Here is a 14,004-nt window from a genome sequence, read left to right on the forward strand (position 1 = left end):
CACATATTATTGATTAAAAGCTTTGCCCAAAGACCTTCCATCTCACTTTCCAGCTTAGTGTGATTTACTTTTCTTTTTACTCCCTGTAACATATGATTAATGCTGAGCTAGAGAGTCCCAGTGAGATGAAGCAGAGTGTCAGGTAAGATTTGTCAGCTCGGAAGTATAGATTATTTTATGTTTCTCGAACTTTGCGGGCCCAGGGAACACAGATCTTGATTGTTAAATCCATCCATACTTTCCCTAGGGCTATAATATGCCAAAAACATTAAATAGCCCACTTAATACATAACCTCATTCTTTATGCTTGACTATTTTGTTTTTAATTTTTCTTCCCTTTCCAGGCTGCTCAAATGAGATGGGATCAAAGAAAAAAATTATCCTCACTGGATTTTGTTAAAATATTAATAGGTTAGGGTTGACTGGCTAAATTGAATATCTATGCTGATCTTGCTTGCATGTTTAACTTGTGCTTAGGAAAATATGTTTCCTAGGTGATAACCTTTTATGTACCAGCCTGACTTCATTGAAATGCATAGAGATAAAAATATGTCACACTCCATGGCCGTGCTATTCTTGTGTGGCAGTGTGATTATTCAGATGATAATTGACCCCCACCTGTAGACAGCTCAAATTCTGTAGTCAATCATTCTATTTGATGTTAAAATATGTGAAAGTACAATTATATAATTTACATTACAAATCATCCTGAATGCCAGGCATCTCAGAACCACTGACAAACGAAAGGGGAAGAAAGTCAATAAATGAAGTGAATTACGCTAGGCAAAGAATTCAACTTTTCTTATTTGCTGCTGCATAACAGCTTTTATGTGGGTGTTGTTGATGGAGCTCAAACAGATACTGCTCAGTACTGAAATCTGACTGCCTTTCAGCCCCTTCCTAAGTTTGGTGATACTTTCTGGATAAGAATACCTCCTTTCACTGTGGAGATGAGAGTCCTCACCAGCAGCTAAAGGGGAAAACACATCCATGGCAGCACAGATTTATGCCACAAAGGCACTGGGCCAGTGAGCTCTGCTCCAAATACCCCAACTTTTAAACTCTTGTCTGTGTAGATTTTGCTGTGTATTTTACAGCTGTACAGAACAGTTAAGGAGCATGTTTGTATGGTCATAGACTGCTCTTTGTCGTAATCCACCTGATTAAGGCCTGTTGCAAACTCTTTTGTCAGTCCTCACATAACATGGGCAAAGCAATCCAAATCATCTCAAACCCCTCCTGCACAGGAAATGTGTGAGATGGTGGGCTCAGATCACACTGCTGGCTCATCCCAGCCTGAGTGTTGGACACAAGGAATCTAAATTTCACATAAATTTCATGGTAGGTAAATATTGTTTAACTATGCTTGTTTCCTCCCCACATTATTTTGGATTCACCAGCCCCTTTACAGCAATCACCAAGATATGGCTGTAGATAGTATATCAGACATGGAATACTCCTGAAATTTCAAGGCTTTGCATTATATATTTGTAATTATTCAAAAAATGAACCTTCTTCTTGGGCAAATTATTCCACAGGTCTGTGCTGGAGCATTCCTGTCTGTTAAGCAAGACAGACCCAGCTTGGAAATGTGTAATCACCTTTGTACCAAGAGAAAACTCAGTGTTAAATCAGATGAAGTACCAAAAAGGGGAGTATAAGAACTAACACAAAATATTGCTGCTGGTAAAACAGAATTTAAAGCTTCTCTCCTGGCTCTCCTTGTGCTATTTTAGACACTCCTCAGTTTCACAATGAGGAGCATAACGCATAGCAAGTGTTAGACTTTTCTGTTTAGGTTTAAACATGGCCTTATTTTGCATTACTTTACTAAAGACTTTGTCAGCCATCAATTCTATCTTATAAATTATAATAATATAAAAATAAATTATAAATCATACACAAGTTAAGAGATAATGTTACCTTATTTATTCTGTCTGCAGTACAAAAATCAGTGCACTTCATCATCTAGTTCTACAATTAATAGGTTAAGTAGCTATACACTGAAATTATTACATGGCATAAGCCTCTATAACTTACAAAGGAAGCAGACAAAAGAAAATTTTTAATCCTGGCCTTCACATTCTCAAATTGTTAGTTAAAATTCCTTGGAAAATAATGTACTCTTCTACAAAAATGTGCTGATTATCACCATTTCTTCAGCTGTTGTTTCTTTCATAAAGATGAGACTTTTCATAGAACAAAGCCAAATGATGTAAAATTGATAAAGTATCAGATTCCCAAGTACAAATATTCTAATAATTGTTCATCACAAAGCAATTGTGAAACAAGACAGAAAAAGAAGTTATGAAATTGTTTCAAACAGCCTGAACATCCCTGAGAGGACAATGAAAAGACCTTACTCAAAAGGCTCTGGTTTACCATGCAGACTTATTTTGCTGCTCTTTCCTGTCAGTTCTGGGAAACTTCAGCTCTTCTCATCACTCTTAATCTGGGAGCAGAAGTATCATCATCTTATAGTTTGTCCTCCTGATCTGCTGCAAGCAGAAAGAAATTCCCAGTGTTGCTCAATGCAGGGTAACCTCCAGAGAGGCAAATATGTATTTCTCACCTTATTTCTCTCTCTTTCCCCCACCCTCGAGGCTGTTTGCCTTCATTCTTTTTAAAAATGGACACTACCAGTAGCTTAATTCAGCCCTGCCACCAGTGGCTGCAGTTCTTCTGACCTCAGCAAAATTCCTCAGTCATTATCCCAGGTGTGAATTTGGCCCGTTGTCTTTAATTAAAGCTCCAGTCTGCTCTCAGTAAATTTCGCACCCTTTACAAGCATCAAATTATGTTCTTCAATTAGTTGTATCTTTTCTTCTATCCTTTTAATTTCAGGCCCATCAAAGAGCTGGTTTACTAAATCAATTTCAATGGGAATTTACGCATTGTGAATCATAATGGGATGCAAAATTGACTTGGCTAATGAATAGTTAGTGGCTTTGGGGTTAATAGTTTTGGGTTTTAGTCTCAGGTACTTTGTATTAAATTTAATTTTGATATTGCTTTAATGAACACAATGTATTACTTCTCCTTTTTTCACCCAGGCCCATCTGAGGTGTATTCTCTTTGCCTGCCTCAATTGATTTGCTTTATGAATAGCTGTATGAGATTTCTGTTTAAGAAAAGCACTTCTGCTTGTCCCATTTCTATGTGCTAAATATTTTAGTCTGATGTATAAAGTCTAAATGGAAAAGAAACTGAACGTTATAACAGAGACGAAGAAGTTACTTTAGAGGTTACTGCCTCCTGTTGCTTTGCATGGTGAGTCATAGAACTGCTGTTTGCAGGAATACTTGTAGGAATTCACAGGACTCATCTATGAATAAAAATAAGTAGAATAGTTATCCTGTACCAGGGTACAATGTTGGTGCAAATAAAACATGTCATCACCTCACTCACTTCTGAGGTTTCAGTTTAGGGCTGTCAGTTTTGCCCAGGTGACACCTGAAAGCTCCCACCAGTTCAGCCTCCATGGTCTGTCCCGTGAGGGCTGCACACTCACTGGCTACAGGGGCTGGATTTTGGCAAGCCTGGAGGAGGTGTCTGTAAAAGTTTCTGTCTGTGCTCTACTAGTTTTGTGACGGAGATGTTATTTCCGAGTTCTAAATTTTCATTACCTTCCAAGATCTATTTTTACATAAATTTTTAAAATGGCAAGTACCTGGAGGCATAACGACTCAATCAATTTTGTGGTAATAATCTTGGAAATAGATGTACCATTATTGAAAGTGCCAGTCCCATGACAGTGTGTGTCTGGGACTGCCCCACACCCAGTCTCCACTGAATCAGCAAGGTGGTAGGATTGAGATGCCCATGAAGGAGTTGTTGTGATCCATCTGCTGCCTCTCATTTTAGAGGGCTGCTCACAAAGGATGTTGGATGTGACTTTGATATGCTGCTTCTCACCTGGCCTCACCTTATGTGTCATCACAGCCACATACCAACTTCTTATGCCTGGGAAATCATGTTGGGAGCTGGGACACTGTCCCTGTCACCCTTTGGCATGAAGTTCATCCACTGCAATGTTGCCAGTTTTACAAAGATAATCCAGTGCTGGTGTGGGCTATAGCACATCATTTCCATGTGTTTCTAGTTAGAGAATCTAACACTGAATGCTTTTGAGAGCAAAAAAACACAACAACAAATAATTTTTCACACTTTTCCAAAAGAAGCCTGTGGGGCTTGTTGCCTTGACATTGAGAGTAAGACATAATTTTTAAAAATAAAAGTAGTCAGAATTTTAACATGAAGGATTTTTTTTTTTAATGTGCATTGGATAACATGAATGTGTGATTCAGAGCATGGATCTGCATTTAACAAATGTGGTTTAAGTTTTCTGTATTCAAACATATTAGGAATATAAACACAAGAGAAAAGAATGAGTTATTTAAGGGGCAACTCCAGCAGATGATTCATGGGTATAAGATGACCAGGAGTAGATTTAAGCATAAAGCCTCCTTTTGCCTATCTGAGGGATGAAGTTTAGGAACTTCAAGAGCAGTAGTGAAACAAAAAGTTCAGCTACAGCTCAAAGGTAGTAACCCATGAGTTAACTGTCTGACTTTCAGCTCAGTGGTGCTACAGGCACAGAGACATCTGAACAGGCTCTCTGAAAAGCCAGGTCATGTCCAGCTGAGCTGGACATTCATCAGAACTGACCTGCTGCCAGTGGTGAGTCACAGCTAATTAAGCCCTGCTGGACCTCAGCTCATTTATACTGAGGCACTGGAGTGGCTCTGCACCATCAGCTGCTATGTGTTCTTCAATACCTACTTTTTCCAGTTTTTCCCATTGCATGATGTAGTCCTTGTTCACACGATAATGGAGCCTGATCAGATTTTGAAAGCAGGTCCTAATGTATTTTGTAAGGGCAGCAGTGACTCTAGACACCCTGTAGTGGCACATTTTCTAAACAGTCTCTGTTCAGATGATTCCATTCCCGTGTTTGTCACTGTGTTCCTGTGCAGGCTGCCCAGCTGGAGCTGAGCACGGCTGCAGGGAGCACTTTCCCTGTGGCAGCCTCCTGTGAGGGTCCAGGTTGGTGTCTGTAGTGTTTCTGTACTGTCTTGCCACAAGAAATACTGCAAACTACACAAAACTGTTGTCTGTTATTTGTGGTTCTGGAGATTGCATGTCTAGATCTTTTCCATATTTCTTATTCTCCCATCTCTTTACCTTGTATTTTTTTTTTTTTTAAAGATTTGTGTCAGATTGTTATGGAAGGGAACCTAAAATATATCAGAGGCTCTGGTGTCGTTGTGTGCACCAACTTTTTTCCTCTATTCCTGTCTGTTTTTTACAAAAGAAAGATGACTGTGTGCAAAGAGGAAAAAAAGTTCTTGAGTAGAATTGAAATGTGATAGTACAAAGTTGTCTACCCAGATATTTGAGAGACAGGAAACACACTTGGATGATCGGTAGCGCCTGTGATCCTGTCAGGAAAAGGCAACTTAGAAAAAAGTTGGTTTTGATAACCTAGACTGAAGCACAGTTGCTTTTGGAGATACTGTGTTATCTTCCTATTGCTCTGTGGCAGTTGTATGGGACATCAGTGTGCTGACAGTCTGTGGAGTCTGTTTTTCTCAGTACTCCCTGTAACCAGCAGTCACCAGGTTTCTCTTCCTAGGGCCAGATCCCATACCCACTAAGGTTCATGGAAAAAGTACCAGGATCCTATCCCTGCTGTGCTATATGAGCCAAAGCATGAGTTTGAGAGTCCACTACATCTGGTTCATTAGATGTTGAAATGAGTTTTGCCAGAAAATAATGACTCTCTCCTCTGGGCAGTGCATTACAGTTGTATGAGAGGCACAGTCAGTGAACTAACCCCAACCTCCTAATTCTGTGCATTCAGTCACCAAGGGCTGGATTCCTTGCTGATGTACATCAGCACTGTTGCAAGATTTACCCTCCCACAAAATGTCCTGAGATGTGTAGGGTGTGGGGTTTTTTTTAAAAAATCTTTTATTAATGACCAAAAACATGAGTCTCAATGTAAGTAGATAAGCAGTATGGAAGGGAAGAGTATAACCTGGAGCTATGGCTCTGCAGTGAGTGTGATTACAGTGATTTAAAGTTCTGTGCAGTTTACTGAAGCCAATAGATCTGCACTATTTGTGCAGCTCATATTCAGTAATTGTCTCACTGACTCAGCTGCCTATTTTTGAGCCACTGTACTTAGGATGAACAGTGGTGCTGTATTACTGGCATTACACATCAGGCATTAAAGACAATTAATGGGTTTTAACTTCCCAAATTACTTAAGAGCCTTCAAATGAAATCTGGAGAATAGATTTCATTTATTGGAATGAAAATGTCACAGTTTTGTGCTTTGGTAAATAACCTGTTCACAGAGATGTCTTACTTATCACTGTGGTATGCTTATTCATTAAGGGCTAATTGCAGAGGTCTCTAAATGAAACACTGCAAACCACATTCCACTCCAGTGCCAGTTTGTTTAAAGTCTGAAAAGCTTTATTATTAGCACAATTTAATTATGAAAATGGCAACCATGGAGAATTCTGAACACATTCTTTCCCTTGATCATTAGTTACAGGGCAAAAATGAAACACTTCCAACAATGAAGGGTTCATATTTCAAGCTTATACAGTAGCTGCTAAAAGGCTATACTCAGAAAATCAATTTTATTAAAGTCCTTCAAGCACTAAAGGGACTTCCATGCAACTAAGCAATTTTAAAAACATGTCCACAAGCAGTGACTTTTTGATTCATGTTTTTAACAGGGTTATATTTTCACTGTTTTCAATATTGTCCCCCAAAGCAGGGTCAGAAATGGTTTGAGGGGGGGAGAGAAGGTGAGCAGAACATGTTCTGACATAGCTGTGACTTGCATCTTTTACCTTAAGATACTTAAAAGAGGACTATGAACTGGATCTGAGAAGCCTGTCATGCTCTTAACAAAACAGATCAAAAGTCAATGGTGTTTTCACCTTTTTCAGCTTTCTTTTGCAGCCCAGGAAATTAAGTTTGGGGGACTACTAAGAAACTGTAGATTATATTTTCTTTTTTTTTTTTTAATGAAGCTGTGATTTGAGCTAAAAATAACAGGAAACTATTTTCCAAGAAAGAAAAGAAAAGGGAATGATATGTGTGGTAAAAGTATAAAGAGTTCATGCATTGCTCTGCTCCTAAAGAATAAAAAGGGAGGTGAGACCTATGTCTGTATTTCAGGGCCTAAAATCACTGGACCAACAGAAAACTGAGTGCAAGTCCATCAAAGTCACTGAGTCGTACAGCAAATTATTGTCCTGATCCAAAGTCCTTTGATTTCCATGAATCATAACTCCCCAAAGCAGTGATAACCCTAGGCGAGGGTAAGAATATGGAAGTCTTACAGAATATCCTAAAATTTTAAAGCATAAAAAAAATCTTAGTCTTTATATGCATGTCTATATGCATATCTGGATTAAAGCTTTTAAGAAAATATTGGCATTCACATGATAATGCACAATATTTGGCCTAATGATTTTCCCATTTAACACAGTTGTGAACCTTGCATCAGTTTAGTGGAGACTGAAGCAGACTTGCAGCAAGTTAGAAAACTTAACAAGTGCATGCTTGTGTATGCATCCAGTATTCCAAATATTTCACACTGCAGCCACTGAGGTCAGCCCAACATATTTTATCAATTGTAATGTGTGAATTAATCCAAATTCTCCATGTACATCAGATTTAGCAGTAACCGGATCAGTGAAGTCATTACATTCATTTTTAAAAATTATTTTTATAAGATGGGATTTTACACCTTAATTCTCTGATGACAGCTATAAATATCCATCATTAGGTATGAGTGATCATGCCAGGCTGTTCCAGTTCTGTCTGTGAAAGATTGTTTCTTTCTGGGAGCCATAAGGAATTCAGCCAATGAGGGGAAAAAACCTCTTTTTGGTAAACTTAAAATGCATAAATCAAATTTTTGATTCTAATGTTGGTTGTGGTAATTCTAAATCACATGAGATTAGGCAGTGATATTGACTGCTCCTACAGATTTTGAAATACAGCAGCAGCTCTGCCCAGGCCCCAGCTTTCCTTGGAGCTCAGCTGCCCCAGCTCGCTGCAGCCCCAGGTTTGATTCCCTTCTCCACTTCTCATCACTTTTAACTGCCAGTGGAAAACACCCAAATGTTTGTCAGGGACAAACCTTCAAGTGCTCAGACTGAATCAGGAGTGTCAGGTCTCTGGACAGCCCACGTTTCAGCCCCGCTGGTGGAAGCTCAGTTTCAGTGTCAAGATCTGGATTATTTTATAGAAAACACTTGTCAAGAAAAGTAAAAGAAAAATGAAATCTCCTCCACCATGGTTGTTTTAAAATGGTTGTTTTAGACTTGTTAGACTACAGAAGGATCATTACCAAAATAACATATATTAATGAAAGGCTTTGATGTTCCAAAGGAGCACTCCCTCCAGCCACATCTGCAAAATCAAATGGAAAAATATCTTCTAGCTACACCAAGTTCTTCGTTTTACTCGAGCAAAGAAGAGTGTAGCCTACCGAGGGTATGCAGGAGGTTAAGGAGAAAAACCAGTTTGTTCCCTCCTGCTATGCAGAACCTGTGAGGTGCCATTCAAGAATTCACCTGAATGCAGCATTTCGGGACACACAAAGCCCTGGCCACCTCTCTGCTTCCCCCTCACTCACTCCAATGTTGCTTCTGTCTTCATCTGTGCTTTTTCCCTCAGTTAATTTATGTAAGCTTAGCTTGGCTTTTGCTACATTCTATTTTCTGTTGTTGACATTATTGACCATTTTGGGTGGTGACAAACAACTGAACAATATCAATAACAATTTATTAGGTACTCTAATTAATGAATTTAGCCTGTGACCCAGCTGAAATCACAACTGTATTCAGTGTAAGCCTGCAGACTGAGGAGTAGCACTCACAAATTCAGGTGCTGTGTTCAGACTAAGCAGCCTATGAATTCTTGTATTTCAAAAGACAAAGGAACATGAAAACCTCAGAAATTGTAACAGTTTTGTTGGTTTCATAGGAGTTGCAAATATTTAAATTTGGAGCAAACCTTTCAAATAATCGAGTTTTCTAAGAATTATTAAAACCTGTAAAAGCATCTTGGTCATATTTGACTACTACATACTTTTTATTTCAGTTGAGGAACAAGCAGCTGAACAGATAGGAATATTAAAATGTTGTATTTAAAATAAAATATTGTAGCTGGGCAACAAGTTTCATATGAATTGGGCAAATAATATCCTGATGAGTTGCAATAAACTTTCACATCTGGAACAGGGGCAACTCAGAGCTGTAAGGGGCCATGCCCAAGTGCCCCTGCACTTGGGCAGGTTCTTCCTGCCTTCACCTGCCCCAGGTAAGGCTTTGCAGACCTGTCAAAAATCTTTATTTCTGCACAAGTCCATCCTCAGACATGCTTGTGCTCCCTTGTGCTTCTGTCATTATGGTGGGGATAAAGGCACCTGGGGCCACTGGGTGGGGGAAAATGAGGGCAGCCCCTTTCAGGGCTGGCATGGCAGAGCCTTTTGTTGAGCTGCATCTGGGGGGAACCTCAATGACTGATGCTAGAGGTGGTTTAGTGCATAAATAAAGTGTTCCCAGTTTCTTATGAGGTACTCTGGTCTTCCTTGGAGGGCTCTTGAGCTTGGGCTCTGGTCAAAGCCTCTAATCAATGCTGCATGATTGCTGTTGTGAAAACTAAGGTAGAAATAGGTTCAGCTACTTAGCTTCTTCCTTTACTTTCACCTTCCTCGCACCTTGCTGCCTGTGAGGGAATCCCAAGCCCAGGGCAGAGCAGCCCTGTCCTTCACCACTGCATTGCTCCTTTTCTGGAAGGGCTGCTGTAACAGCAGAGGAGAAATCTTGGTACCAAGGCAGGTGAGATGGCAGAGAAGGGCCCTACTGACAGGTCCGTGTAGGTGAAAGGCATTTACTCGTGTGTGTGCCTGGACATGGAGACACATGTTCTGGTTAAGGGGGAAATGTAGAAGAGGGTCAATTTGTACTTTTTCATTCTCAGGAGCAGCACCTCCATTTCTGGGTCCTATTACATATTTCATCACATTCTCACTGAACACATTTTTCATCTTCTGCGTTGCTATTTCATTGTCTAAGTGGAAAGGAAATTCAATAAGGTTTGATTATTTTTTTTCTTAGATTTTATTTTTATCTGAACTTTCAAACCCACAATACTCAAGTGGATTAGAAATTCGGTGAAATGAGTTCACCTGGTGACTGGCTGCATGCATTCTACACAGATGAAAGCCCTGACCCTGCAAACTCACTCCTGACAGGAGTCCTTGATCTCATGGTAGTCCTTAGGACTGCCTGCATTAGAAAAGAATTGCAGGATTAAGTCTTAGCAATCCATTTGAAATATAAGACATTTGTTGCTTAATCTTGCAAAACAAGGTTCTCAAGTTTTCTTTTTCTCTGAAACAATATAAATATTCATTGAATTATGAAACTCAATGGTCTCTTTCAGGAGATTGCTGTAACCATGTGCAATGGAGGCAGCCACAATACAAACTTGTATTATTTTGTCTCTTCCCAGCAATATAGAAAAGTAATTTATTTGCTCAGTAATGAATATACGATCCAAATATTTTTTTAAATGCTCAGAAGCTATCCCTGGAAAATGAAATAACAAATTCAACTGTAGGGATCTGTGCTGCCTTTTCAGAGAACTTTGAGGATGTGGTTTTGGGTGGCATTGCTACGTGAACACAATGAGTTGGAAACAGTGAGACCCCTGAGCTCTGCTGGAATTGCTGCAGGGAGCACAGAGAGCCAGAGCTGTGCTGGGAGCTGCTGCTCTTGTGCAGGCAGCTAATAGGGGATCTGACTCTAAACTCGGGAATCTCAGCCAGGCTTGCCGCCTGATCCCAGTGCAGTAATTCAATCCTAAACCACTGATCAGCTGCCCCCTTCCCAGAGCAACAGTGAGGGAAGTGTTTTCTGCTGGCAGGTTCATCAGGCTTGGTGGCAGGACCAGGGAGAGCTGTGTGTGCCTGCTGAGACTATTTGTCACTGCTGCTAATTTCAGTGTTTAAAGAGCCAGCCTTTCCCTGCCATGGTGCTTGTACAGAGTGGGTTTTGGTCTTTTTTTGACTGTAAGCTGTTGCTCACTGGTTATACTTGTGAAATGCACTGAGTGCTGTTATTTGTTGTTATTGCTGTATTTGCAGGCAGGTAGTGCAGAACTAGAAGGGAGGTGCTGATCTGTCCCTGCAAGCAGCACAGTTTGGGGATTGTTGTGCACAGAATGCAATGAACTAAATTTTTCAAATGGCTAAATTACCAAGATACTGATTTGAGAGCTCTGGGCTTCTCACATATGTAAACATTTAGAAAATGCTGTTTATTCCCTTTTGTTTTCTGTGTAATATGAGAAATTTGGAGGTAGTCGTTGTAAAGGCTTGCTGTAAATTGATAAAAACCAAGTCCTTTACAGCCTGACACTTCATCCTTCATTCATGTCACTGCTCTACTTTTGTTTCCCAGATCAGTCAGAGTTAAATTCAGACTGTCAGCTATAACTTTGAACTTCCTGGCTTTTCTTACATGAGTACATGTCCCTTTTTTTCTTGTTTATATTGATCTTACGATCTGACCTGTGAAAGAGTGATTGGGAGGTTACAGAGGCAAATCGTCCCACTGCCATGATGGGATGCAGCAAGTAGAGGGAGCTGCAGAATAAAGCAGCTGCTCTGCTTTAGCTCAAGCCTCCTTCATGGGCTCTGTTACTCCTCTGAGGCCTGCACTCCTCCTTTGCTGCTGGCCCCAAGCTGAGCCCTGCTCTGCTTAATAAATAAAACTGGAGAAATCTTCATTATAAACAGCAGGCAAAGATGCTCCTGAGACTGTAGAGGCTGAGCAGGCTTGAGACAAGGCTTGTAGGGCACAGAGCTGGCCAGAGTACTTTATACAAGTCAAAAGACACATGGCAGTAGGAATTAATGATAAAATTGAACTAATGGTAAAAGCTACACAGTGCTAATTGATTTGAGAAAAATAATCAGCATATCCCAGGTACACAGTAAGATGTGTAGGCACTTGGTTATTTACCTTTCCAATACTGCCATCAAAGTGGTATATATACACAAGGCTGGCTTGGCCTTCCCTACCTGAAAACAAACCTGGGGGTTTCAGGAACTGTGTGTGGGGCTTTCTTTAAACCATGGCTGCTGCCAGAATTTGAACTGCTTGTTAAGGCTGAGCTGTTGTGAAGACAGCCTTTTGGGTGAATTTATAAGAAAATTAATATATGCACTATTAGTCTAAATGTACATAAAATAGTATTTGAGTTAATTCTCTTTAATTTACACTGGTAAATTGTTTTCAAACAGCAGATTGTAAATGTTTTCTCCTGCTAATTGGAGATGGTTTCAATAAGCACATTAGGTTTACGCTGCAGTGTTCTGCTTGATCTTAGCCTGGTCTCACTTTCCACACAGAGAGATTATTTTGAAAATACTCAGAACTACAGGTTCAGAGTTCACTGACATCAATAAGGTTTATCCAGTGCCAGAGAAATCAAAATAACGCTCCATAAGTCTAGCAGTAAAACAAACAAAACAAGAGGCTTCTGCTTATAAAACTCATATTTTTAGTTATGAAAAGTATGTAAAATGCGCCCAGAGAGAAGAGCTGGAGTGTGGCAGGGTATTAGCCAGCACAGCCAGAGGCTCAGCTACTGTAAACATGATGACAGCAGAGGCTGTTTTGCCTGCATGGTTTTAAGTCTGTGTGAGTTTCAGCACCCTTTTATAATAACTTAAACTTACTAACAAGAGAAATTAATTTAAGTTAAACCACCAGATAATTTTAATTTGTTTACTTGATCACCCATTGTCAACAAAAAATTGATGAGATTAATAAAAATGGTATATGTGTATGTTAGGACAGTCGTTACTGCAGAACAAAAGTTTAGGTTATTCTGGCTAGCAAACTGGTTGTGAACACTTCCCTGTGTATAGTTAGTGCCTGCACTTAATCAAAACTAGTATCTTCAATATCTGTAGTTCTAACATCATCATATTGTTCTCATCACCTAGATTAGTAGATTTTTTCATAAAATCTTCAAATTTTCATTTCACAAGTTCAGAGTTCATTCTGAATGGGTGTTGTTTAATACCAGCCTAAGATTTCCCTTTTCTGTGAAATGTTCTTCCCAGCACACTGATTTATTGCTGTAGTTGTAGAAAGCACATAAACACCACCAAAGTGAATTAGATATTTTCTGAAGCAAATATTAATGAAAGAAGTCATCCATTTTCAGCAGCTGTGTATATATTGCAGAAAGCTTACTAAGACTGAGTTGATTTTAGGCATACACTGGATATTAGCTGAATATTTGATTACATCTAATGAAACTCGTGTAGTTGTAGCTTTTTCCTCTGTAATACCAGCTGGAATGTACTAGATAGTTCCATTCTCCAAGAGGAGGCTGGTATTTGAGCACCTCTGCACTGGTAATCAACTGGCCAGAAACTTTATATTTAAGAAGGGTCTGAGAAATGCTGCTCACAGAAGCACCATGAGTTGTGGATGCTCTGGAGGGCACCTTAGGCAGGAGATGAGCTCCCTGCTCTCTCAGTGGGCTTTGCTGGCCTGACACCCACACCCATGTCTTTGCCCCAAGCTGACAAAATGCTTTTTCTAGAGGCATGATGACCTTTTTTTTAAGGCTGCTATTGACTGTATTTAAAAGAAGACATTTCAGAGTGAATCAGTGAAATAAATTTCAAAGAGACTGAAGGGCTCTTCTAATCCAGTCTTGTTTCCTAATCTGCAAGCCTGTGGAGAATACAGTGTATGACTGAGATTGTGCTGAAGCCTTGGACAGGTGTAAACAGGAGTAGCTCCACTTGACTTTTTCCTGATTTACACTGTGTAACTGAGCTCAGTATCTTTTTCAGAGATTAGCTGTGCATTGAAAGTGCTCTCTCCACCAAAGCATAGAGTATAACATACTGCCTTTTCCCTCTAAGTTTCTGTAGGAGAT

The 14,004-nt window shown here is 39.8% G+C and overlaps 1 long non-coding RNA gene across 2 annotated transcripts in view; it reads left to right on the forward strand.

Moving 5' to 3' along the window:
- The window catches only part of LOC148183151 (uncharacterized), a 125,861-nt gene that overhangs the window by 88,152 nt on the left and 23,705 nt on the right, over positions 1–14,004 (forward strand). Inside the window, exon 3 of one of the 2 annotated variants that reach the window (XR_015773764.1) lies at positions 345–1,841. The exons of the other annotated variant lie outside the window; for it this stretch is intronic. This is a non-coding gene — a long non-coding RNA (uncharacterized LOC148183151). Of the gene's footprint in view, positions 1–344; positions 1,842–14,004 lie in introns of those variants that run through there. 2 annotated transcript variants of the gene reach the window in all.

This window comes from Pseudopodoces humilis, chromosome 14 (genome assembly GCF_049639895.1).
Source record: "Pseudopodoces humilis isolate 2021_Gansu_Grassland_sample_001 chromosome 14, ASM4963989v1, whole genome shotgun sequence".
NCBI lineage: Eukaryota > Metazoa > Chordata > Aves > Passeriformes > Paridae > Pseudopodoces > Pseudopodoces humilis.